Source organism: Cynoglossus semilaevis, chromosome 16 (genome assembly GCF_000523025.1).
Source record: "Cynoglossus semilaevis isolate Cse_v1.0 chromosome 16, Cse_v1.0, whole genome shotgun sequence".
NCBI classification, from domain to species: Eukaryota; Metazoa; Chordata; class Actinopteri; order Pleuronectiformes; family Cynoglossidae; genus Cynoglossus; species Cynoglossus semilaevis.
The window spans coordinates 12,219,402-12,230,091 of record NC_024322.1 but is presented as its reverse complement, the minus strand read 5'-3'; the positions used below and the strand labels follow the sequence as shown (position 1 = coordinate 12,230,091).

The following is a 10,690-nucleotide window of genomic DNA, read 5'->3' as shown; positions in this document are numbered from 1 at the left end:
GGGGGGTCATGTCAGCTTTTTTGTTTAATTTCTGAGCACTTACAAGATGTTGTACTGAGATTCACTTTTTTTTTTTTTCAAACGTAACTCAAAATACCCTTTTCTAATGCGTGTTTTGCAGTACACAGTGGCGGACTCTAGGTGGCAGCAAATATCCAATTATAAATGGTACATTTTGACGTACTTTTTTGTAAGCCACTTTAAGATGTATGTACAACAATAAATAAATAAAAATGTTTATTACTCACCACATTTCCTTCATTTATTCGTTTTTACACATTTTGGTTTAACTTCATATTTCCTTTTTGAATAACTTATTTGGGACATTAAAGAGAAACATTAACATGTTGAGGTTGATAAACTTTAAAGTAATGTTTGTCTTGGCCCTCTGACTTTCACACAGACTCCCTGAAAAACAGCCAGACACAGGACAGGACTGGTGAGCTGAATAATAAACATTTCTTTGGTTTCCACTTTACATTCTGTGGCCTGCTTACATTCAGGTTTTAAACTGTTTCTGGTCATGTCATGTTTGTGTTGGAGAATAAACCTGGCTGGGTGGTAAGGCACATGTTAAAACACAACCTTCACCTGTTTCTTTCGCCTGTCACTGAAAACTTAGAGTTTTTAATTTTCCTCTGTGTCATTCTGTCCTTTTGTTGCTGCGGCGTATCAAATTCCCTAGTGTGGGATCTGTTAAGTCTACCGTAATCTAATCTCATCTAATCTAATGTTGAGTGTGATTGTCCCAGTTCATCCAGTGTCCTTGTGTTACATGGAACATCCTCATCCATTTGCAACAAATATACACTAGGGGTTTTGCTTTGAAAACACAGCTCAGAATTCCCTGTGCTGCTGATGCTGCTGACATGCCTGTAATACCCTCTGTGTGCGAAGGTTGCAGACCTTTGGCTCTGTGTGCAGTGGGTTGGTTGGTTGGTGGTCCCTGACTTTGTTTACACCACACTTCACACTACTGTATGTAATGCTGCCTGACTGGCTCACCCAGTGGTGTGTACAAATCTGAATTTACATATACATATATACCTTTCAGTGATACTTTGGATTCTAATAGTTCTTTTGAGCATGCCATCTGGAAAAGATTTAAAATAAAATACCAATGAAAGACTTCAACATTATTTTTGCCTTTGTTTAATATATTTGACTGCCCAGCCAGCCAGCCAAAAAACAAAAAAAAAGTCTAGGATCACTGCTGTACAAAAGGTTATTTACCTGCTGTTCAACTTCAGTGACGCCAAACAACTTACAATAACCACGATTACCTGATGAGGTCGCCACAGTTCAAGCTGTAGCGTAAATTGGTTGCTAGGTAAGTCAGATCCACTGCATTCCAGGCATGGATTTTGCCACTGATTCACAGTGACGTAAACAAAGTCTGCTGGTCGGTACTATGTTGATGAAGTAATGTCCATGTTTACCAATATTACATATTTCGTCTAATTTCGGTTTAGAGAATAATTGGATTCGAACAAACGCCGACATTTGTCGCAGCTTTTAACGGGGCTAACACAAACCCACATCAATTATGCAAAATTAGCATAAAAGCCCCGACTCATCGTTCAACACATTTTCTCTAATGTCCATTAATGGGAGCACAGACACACAGTGAGCAAATAAACACAAAAATGGATCAAGAAAGACAAGCAGGATTTTCAGACATAACGAACACCAGCTCTGACGATTATATTCACGGTTGATAAGTGCTGCCTGAGGACGTGTTGATGTGATTTACAAACAAAAACAATGTGAGAAAATACTCTTTCACAAAGATATAGAGTTGCATCTCCACCAAATAAACTTCAACAGAATATCTCAAAGAGTAAACACAATGCTCCAAAAGGAAAGTCGTGAATGTAAAGCAGCCTTTTACTCCTACAGCCAGTCCAGGTGGTGCTGCGTTTCCTTTTATAACCTTGGGATTTTTTAATTTAGCAATACATCAAGTTTTATGAGCAGCTTTGTGTTTTGCATATAAAATCTTTATCTGGAAAGTACTGAGCATCAGTACATAACAAGAATTATATCTCTATGTGAAGTACACGTTCTATAAAAACGTCTTCCAGGGTGTCAATCTTGTTTTTATTTTTAAATAAAATAACCAAAATAGATACCCTAAAGCCCAAAGACTTTAAGTGATATCTTTAAAAAATACTAAATGAGTGAGACAGTTAAAACGAAGGCAACTTGTCAATTTAGCGAGAGTTAGAGTTATTACACAAAAGCCAAAGGATGAGTAGAAAATATGGAATTAAAAGAGGAAAAATCACTATCTACTTTATCAGATGTTTGTAAACTGATTAGGTAAAGGTTTTTTATGCTGGATGCCTTTCCTGATCTAACCAGGGTAATGTAAGAGTTGGAGGCTCGGTGGATTCAGACCTTCAGTGGGACCCATAATTCAGAATCACTGTTTCGCTATCGTCCCCTAGTAAAGTCAAACAGAGATTAACCCCAACATTTGTTTAGCTAATATAGAGATTCAAAGTACTATATAACATATAACATATACATAATTTATATTTACACAAAGAAAAAAATGTTTTGATGTATTTTACAGCTGCTGTCGGTGTTGTTGTGTTAGCAAAATGAAATGTTTACTGACCATATAAATGGGTTGGAAAACAGCATTGTCTTCCAATTTACAAAACTGGGTGATTTCCTGGAGCACTTCCGGTCGTGGTCGAAGGGATAACATTGGCTATGGATGACACTCTTTTAAAACCTAGTATTAAGTCTTTGGTGAATCATTATTATTTGTCTCCAGTAGAAACAAATAATGGCTCCTGATAGGAATAAAAACGTCATTTTTTCCATTTGAAATATGAATTTACGTTTTTAATTGTGAATACATATTTATTATAAATATTTCATTTCAAGTAGAAAGAGCGTATAAACATTCCACTGAAATCCTCGAGAGTGGACCTTTGTTTATTGTGTTGGAAACATTGTATTTCATAGACAGCTAGAGTGTTTTGACAGGTTTATGAGACATGCACAAAGAAATTAAAAAGAGGAGGATTGAGTCTTTTTTTTCCTTCCCCCCTCTCTCTCTCTGTTGATCTGTGCATCTCTTAGAAATGACCTCATGCTCGAAGGAAAAGGGGGAAAGAGGAGCAAGAAGTAGGAGGAGGAGCTGCAGCCGCCCAGAGTCCTGGAGTCTGAACGCCTCCCCACCTCTCATGATCAAGTGGTGACCGTGTGGAGTCCGTGTGGAGTTCTTACTCTGGACTACAGGACTGGGACAAAACTTTTATTTGGACTTTTATATCCATGACATTTGACAGGTAAGACTTGTAGCGACTCTTTGACGTTCTAAGTGGTTTCACAGAAGTCCCGGACTCCTCGGAGCAATGTGCAAACTCTCTTTTCCTCTACGGAGAAGTAAAGAGAAAGTGTGACAGTTTGGTGGGAGTTTAGTGCAGTGCTGCCGGGGAGGAATGTCGGGACTTGTCCGTCTAACAGCCGTCAGGAGGAGCAGCTCCATTGTCGGCGTGTTAACTTCTATTCTCAGCTCGTTTTAAGTGTGATCGAGACAGTGTGTCGCTGCTGCTGCTCAACCTGGAGGAATGAGCACTAAGTCGCACTTCATGTAAATATTTTTGTTATATTCTACTGGTTTGTTGTGAGTTTTGCTGAAGCGTATTTAAACACAGTCAAACTTTGTTTCAGTAGGAAATGGAACCAACTTGCGTTACCAGTACGTTTGAGTCTATTTTAGTGAGAATATTCCACTGTTTTAAACTCAACTTTTTTGACTGGTATTTTGGTTTTGGCGGAAACTTGGATTGATTAGTCAGTTGGCATAGATAGCATTTGATAGGTGACCCACAATGCATTGCACAGCTTCAAAAACAAACAGAAACTCCGTAATGATTTTAAAAATATATGATTTACCAGTAGCAACACGTACGGTATTTGCACAGTGTGTTTACATGCTAGTCGCTCCTCACTAGATATATGGCATGCACCTGAGTACAGCAATGGCGGCCCTAAGGGGTGGCATAGGCTGCAAAAATACCAGGCCACCCTAGTTGCTGACTAGTTGCTGACTGCAAATTCAATTTTTTTACACTTCAATCGAGTTCTGAGTCATGTCTCTTGCACCAGGTCAGAACCCTGGATTTTTTTTTTTTACCTTTTCTAAGAACTGAAATCCAGTTACTTTAAAACAATAACTGGTTTCCATTCAATATTGTTTTGTAGTATCTCTATTTTCACAATTGTGAATGTTTGAATTAGAAATGGGAACCAGTGCCCTGACGTACTGCAGTATTTATACCCACACTATGATACATGTTATAAGCAATCTATCAGGCCTGGCATAGATAATATACTTCAGTGAATTTGTTTGTATTCTTCTGTTTACTTTTTGTCAAAGTTGAATTCAATCTGTTTATAGGGTTCTGCTCCATAAAATCCTGCCTGTCTCCCACCACCCCATAAATATTTTCCTAAACTATTCCCTACAGAACTGACAAATGAAAGGCTGCTGGTGGACTGACCAGTGTAAAATTGCCAAAGCACCGAAAGTTTTGTGGACCTGTACACCTCCAACGGTGTTGTGTCAGAGATTATGTAGACTTTATACTAATACACTATTATACAAATATTATAGACAACTACACATGGACTATTCATGTCTTTTTAAAGGTATTTTTCTTCTCTATTACGGAAATTAACCCTGTACTTCTCTTTTCACGTCTGTGGATGGAGTGAGTAAACCTGCCTCGACAGTAGTCAACCTTTTAATCCTAATCCTGTTAAATATGTTCAAGTTATGTCATGGCTATTCTGGAGTGACATCCTGCCCACTGGGATGCACATGCACTTCATTACTTTTCTTGGACTTGTGGTCTTGTTTGATGCTAATGTTAGTCTGTATTTGGTGATTGGATGCGGTGGTTTTGAAAGCAAAACCCAGCCCAGATATAGTGGTAGGGCTAGGGCTAAAGAACTGTAATCTTGTCCTCCCACAAGCTGTACGTAGAACGCCTCTTGTAGATTGGCTCTCTTCTGTTGCCAGCACTATTTGGAGGAACCTTCCAGTATCCCTGGCAGGTGCTTTAAAAATCTCTGGTTTTCCTCTCTTGAGGAACAGTTTTAAATATAGCTTTGGCCTTGGCCTGTGCCTCTGTCTTTTCTATGGTTCCTACATGTCACTCATACTTAACAGGTGAAAAAATAAAAATCAACTTGTGACAGTTTATTAACATGGAAATACTTCCCAGCAATGTCTGATACTAACAGGCAAATGATGGATTTATAGGCCTCCATGTGTTTTCAGATATTTGTCTTAGAGAGCGCTGTCTTTTTTGAAAGTGTCACAAGAGTTAGTCTCCCAGTCTCTGAAGAGCCAAGTTCCCATGTCCCTAGCCAGTTGGCCTGTAACAGATGCTGGCATCAGAGGCACATTGTCATGGCTGAGAAGAGAAAGTTATTGGAGCCAGAGGCCTGACAGACAGCACATACTGAGATGTCATTAATAATGATCATCATTATTGTTCATCAAAGGGCCTCTCCCCGTAGGAAAACATGACTCCAATAGAAAAGAAAGGTTCAGGTTCAGGATGCTAACTGTGGCTGACAGGGTCATTTTTTAAAAAAAAGTGCATAAATTTTACAATATTTGTGTAAATACAAGTTCAGGAATCATTTATTAACCTTGCTATACATACAAAAAAATGTGTCATATATTAATCTTAATGTTGTACTGTTTTCTGATACTTAGTTCAGCTTGTGATGAAGACAGGAGCAGTTGGATTTTGGCAGTGTATAGATGAGGCATTAGCACCGTTCCCTCTCATGTTTGTTGAAACTTATTTATTCAGTGTTGTTATTTGTTTATTGAAATGTGTAAATATTACTACACAGTTAAAGTGACACTTACTGGTAAGGAGTGTTTTTAACTGAAATGCACTGTTAGTGTAAAAGTTCTGTTCACTTTCTGTTCTGTTGGCAGTGTTAACTCAGAAGGAAGTTTAATTTTGTTTATCCTTATTTTTGGATGTGATTATGTATTTTTTCATCCTTGTTTTATGCGTGTATCATAACAGAACAAATCTTGCAGTAAATCCATCTCCTGTCTTTGTCCCTGTTGTTAAAATACCTCCAAACTGATGACATTGTTGACCTACTTCAATAAACTACCCAAGAAGGCAATGAGCCTCTGAACCGCAGGGAAACTCATAACACTTGAGCCTAGTTCTTAAATAGATTTTGGAACTTTGGATAAATGAGGGACAACCCAAGGAGAGACACACTGTCCTTTAGTACTGTACTGACAGTTGACAGAAAGATTTAAAAGTACTGTGCTACTATCCCTTATAAAAAGTATGTTCTAGAGATTGTACTGTAAGAAAGTCTCAGCTCTAGTGGCATGATGAAATCAATGTCTGTTCTCATTAGTTCTCACAGACCTGATCTCAGGTCAGTGCTACTGGCAAAGTTGGGTTGTGTAATTGAATTTGCTTGAGTTTCTTAAATGCTAATAAAAATTCATGTATCAACTTGCTTGTCTTACACTTTAATCGCCCCGCTCTCCCTCAGGTCATCTATTAAAATGTTACAAAATGACAGCCTTGCATATTGAGTTGCAGTTTTAATTCAGGGATAGTGTTGGTCATCGTCCATGACAATCTCCTGAGTCACACATCAGTAATTTATCATTTCAGAAGTACTGTATTTTCTACAAATGAAAGGAAGTTGAAAGTCCAAATGAACACGCGTGAGTAAGTTCCAGAGGTGTGTGCATGTGCTCGTGTGCATTTAAAGCACGTGCGTGTTTGGAAGTGGTTCTTGGTAACAGCTGTTACTGATTTACATTTTTGTCAAGCCTTTCTGAAAGCGGAGTGGTGCAGAGCGCCTCAGACATACCATAGTGTGAAAACCAGTGTTTATTGTTGGCACTTGTCAGGGCTCCAAAGCTATTCATTTACATTTAAAATAATAAAAAAAAGAGAATACATATACAGTTAAATTATCATCATTCCTGATGTGGTTCTCATATCTGTGCGCTATAAGTGGTGGTGTCTAGTTGACCTGAATGGGAAAACCTTCTCTTACTTGTCATTTTATCGCCAAAGAGGAAAGCCCTCAAGCACTTTGTGATTTCACAGGGGAAGAGTACTGCAATCTCACAACTTTGTGGTAGTGTCTGTCAAAGTCTGTGAACTAAACATAAAGTGTATAACTCTTATCCCCAGGCTGATTTATTCCAGCCATAAAAATGATTTAGTAAAACTAATTTTTTTCACTTTTTTATGTTCCTAGTCGAACCTGTTAGCTAAACTGTAGGTACTATAACACTGTCCTTTAAAGCTTGTTTCAGACATGTACGTTGAATCTGTTTTCTGAATGTGGCCCCGCCCTGTTCCCACACATATGATTATATATTTTATATCGTGTCTGTACATGCTGGTGAGCTCAGTAAGTGTTCTCTCCAAATCATTGATGCTCTAATCAATTCACTCAGAAAAGCCAATAAGTATTTGACTTTAAAGTCTGCAGGAGTCATTGTGTTCCATGTTTGTAAACGGAGATCATTTAGTTTTCCATTCTCCCATGCAGAGGGAGCTAATCAACATTTGTAAACTGTATTTTGTGAGTACATTAGGCTGGTACCACATTATTGTAATTGTACTATAAATCAAATCTTGTTACTTCAAACAACACAAGGAAAGGATTCACTTACTAGGCGAATGATTTCTCACCAATATGTGCTACTACAACAAAGCTTCTTTCAAATCACTTGAAACTCACTTCTGTTCGTCAACTTTTTATTAATAGGCCACAGTATCAGGTAGACTACAACAGTGAATCAATTCTGAAACAATGATCTCAGTATTTCAGTAGTGGCATCTTTGTCTGAGCAGCTGAAACCTTGAATTGCACATCATCCCTGCTGTTCTTCAATAGTCATTAAAACAGTCTCATTGTGAACAGACTCCATCTGAGCGTTTGCATAAACTACTACCTGTAGACTTTAAGCACTGCTTGTTAATGTTTTACCCAAACTCAAACAGCCGACTTCCTGGGAGGCTAATGTCAAATTAAGCAGTAACAGCACCGCCTAATTAATTTTTTTATGCCTGCTCTTCATTACATTGAAGGCTTTGACAAATCAGTACCTATGTTGTAAAAAAAGTTTAATCAGCAGTCATTATGGGAGGTAATGAGTGCAAATTTAAGGAGTGGATTATTGTAAATCCATCAACAGTGGAATTCTTGAAAAAGGTGGATCCCAGTGTGGTGTGAGGAGTGTGTCATAGTAGAGGGAAGACAGACCAAGTGATGCAATGTTAGCGTCAGGGCCAGTCATGTTCACACCCTAACAAGGTGGTCTCATTGAAAGGTTAGTCATGCAGTAATATGCACAGTTTTATAAGGTTATCTGTTTGTTTTGGGATGACGTGCACTGTCTTTTTGATCCATCCAACAGTTTAATTTCAGGTTGTGTCTCTTTCCATAGCCTGGGGTGTAGCTGTAAATACAAAGCAGTGATAGCCCTCTAAAACATGCCTTGACACTTCTGGGGCAACACAGCTGGGATAAAAAAAAATACAAGTTGAACTTATGCTGCCGTCAGGGCAGGTGTCTAGAAAGTCCTTCAAAAAAGACTGTACCTTTCCCATGGCAGTCTAATTTGTAGATCAGACTTGTTATCCTTTGTAATTTCATTCTGAGCCAAGGAGCTTGTCATACTCAATAACAGACTAGCTGGCTTTGCCCCCAGCTAGAACTGAATCTGCCTGTGTATATGAGGAGTATAAGTTCCCACATGATAGAGCAAATATTATCAGGGAGTAACTACAGAGCACTGTCAGTGCTGTTCACTAGGGCTAAGGTCTGTGGCCTTCAACTTCTAATCTCATCAAAACAATCATCAATTGTGTAAATAACAAAATTACTAGTGGTAAGAATGAATCCAGTTCACCTTTGTGACACGTGTCTCGTTAATGTTACAGTAGCAGTGACAGCATTTAAAGTAATTTAACTAAAACGTGAATTTCTCTGTTGAAGTCGGTTTTGTTTTAAAAATAGTGTGAGGTGTTAAACACATAGGCTATATTAACCTCAGACATTGATAAGCATAGCCCCACCCAGAGTATTAAGGAACTAGGTGCCATGCAGACTATTAGTTTTCCCCTGAAACAATATCATTCTCTATATGACCCTTGGCACCAGTTGATCTGGTCTACAGAAGTAGTTTCTGTCCTATAGTTCTACAAACATGTCTAACGTGGACACTTGAATTGAACAGAGACCATTGTTAAAGTTCTCAGGAACACCTGTGCTTTTCCTGCAGAGACATGTCAATCTATCCAAAAGGACTATAGGCGTTCAAGGATTTCCTAAACAAAGGGAACAATAAAGTTGCATTCTCAGAGGGAAGGCTTCCTTTCATTTGTTTTTTTTTTCTTCTATTTTTATCTCATCACATTCTCTTAATCTTATTAAACAATTCAATGTGTCATTAGAAATTAGTTTTCTCTGGGATAATGGCACAAGATCAGCTTACCTTGTGCTTCTGTGTCCAATGAGGTCAGATTTTATAGATGAATGTCGTAAGTTGGCGGTAGTGTTATAAAAACCAGGTCAGTATTTACTCCCTGCTCATTATGAAATCATTAAAACATGAAAACATTAAGCTGTGATGTTCTGGCTAAGGCTGAATTACTGCAGGAAGTACCTAAGTCGAACCTTAGGACTTGTTACATAAAAATGTCTGTGCTTTTGTTATTTCCCTGCTATTTCCTCATCTAAGTGTGAACAAAAACCTCTGCTTACAATGGCCGACACCAATGCCATGCCGTCCTCTGTACCAACTCCCTACTTCCTCTGTCAAGGGTTTGTCAGTTAACTTCCCATTGTTTATGGAGCACTTGAACTGACCGCCCAGGCAGGACCCATTTCCTGCTCTTAGTGAATGGGCAACAAAAGAGCTGATAATTATGGAGCTCACGAGAATATTTAAAAATATCTGATCTCATTCAAGACCAAAGCTCCTACATGAGCGGGGAAATCAACCTTGATGAGTCTGTTTTTCCACGACAACAGTTTGGAAATTTGATAAATATCAGTTGTTTGGAATCAGAGTTGCTGGAAGGAAAGGCATACGGTGCAACTGCCATTTCGGTGGCCCTGTTACTTTGAGGATATCTCTCTATTGTTAGCCGTCATATGCAGGACAAAGGAAGTTCTAATAGACTAACTGCCAATCCACGTGAATACCCAACAGCCAGAGGCTCTGGTTCTAAACAATCTAGGTTCAGGTCTATATATAACTCTCCTCTCAGATGACTGTGGCACTGAATGATAGCTCCATTAAACACATGTCACATAGGTATTGTGAAGGGGAGGATTTCCTTATATATATATATTTTTTTTTCACATGTTGAATGGATTTGAACTCCATCAGTTCAGTAGTGACCTGGAAATCATACGTGTTGATATCCTGAAGCACCTTTGAACCACTCTGGGTTCCAATTTCACCACATTGTACCTTAGGCTATAGTTGTTTTCTCTGCTACCTTAAACTATGTAACGGTAACAGACTTCCAACATATAAAGGTCAGACATAGGGCTGGGCTATTGCACTGTATAATCACCCATTTAATCCGTCAACACTGACCAATAGCTTCCTTTGACAAGTAACACTTAGAGAGATTCA

General features: G+C 38.5%; 1 protein-coding gene across 1 annotated transcript in view; it reads left to right on the top strand.

Annotated features, from left to right (window-relative positions):
* The first annotated feature begins 3,116 nt into the window (after nt 1-3,116).
* The window catches only part of tanc1b (tetratricopeptide repeat, ankyrin repeat and coiled-coil containing 1b), a 94,721-nt gene continuing 87,147 nt past the window's right edge, over nt 3,117-10,690 (top strand). Inside the window, exon 1 of the mRNA XM_008328735.3 lies at nt 3,117-3,305. The gene's annotated coding sequence lies outside the window, so the exon portion shown is untranslated. The remainder of the gene's footprint in view (nt 3,306-10,690) is intronic.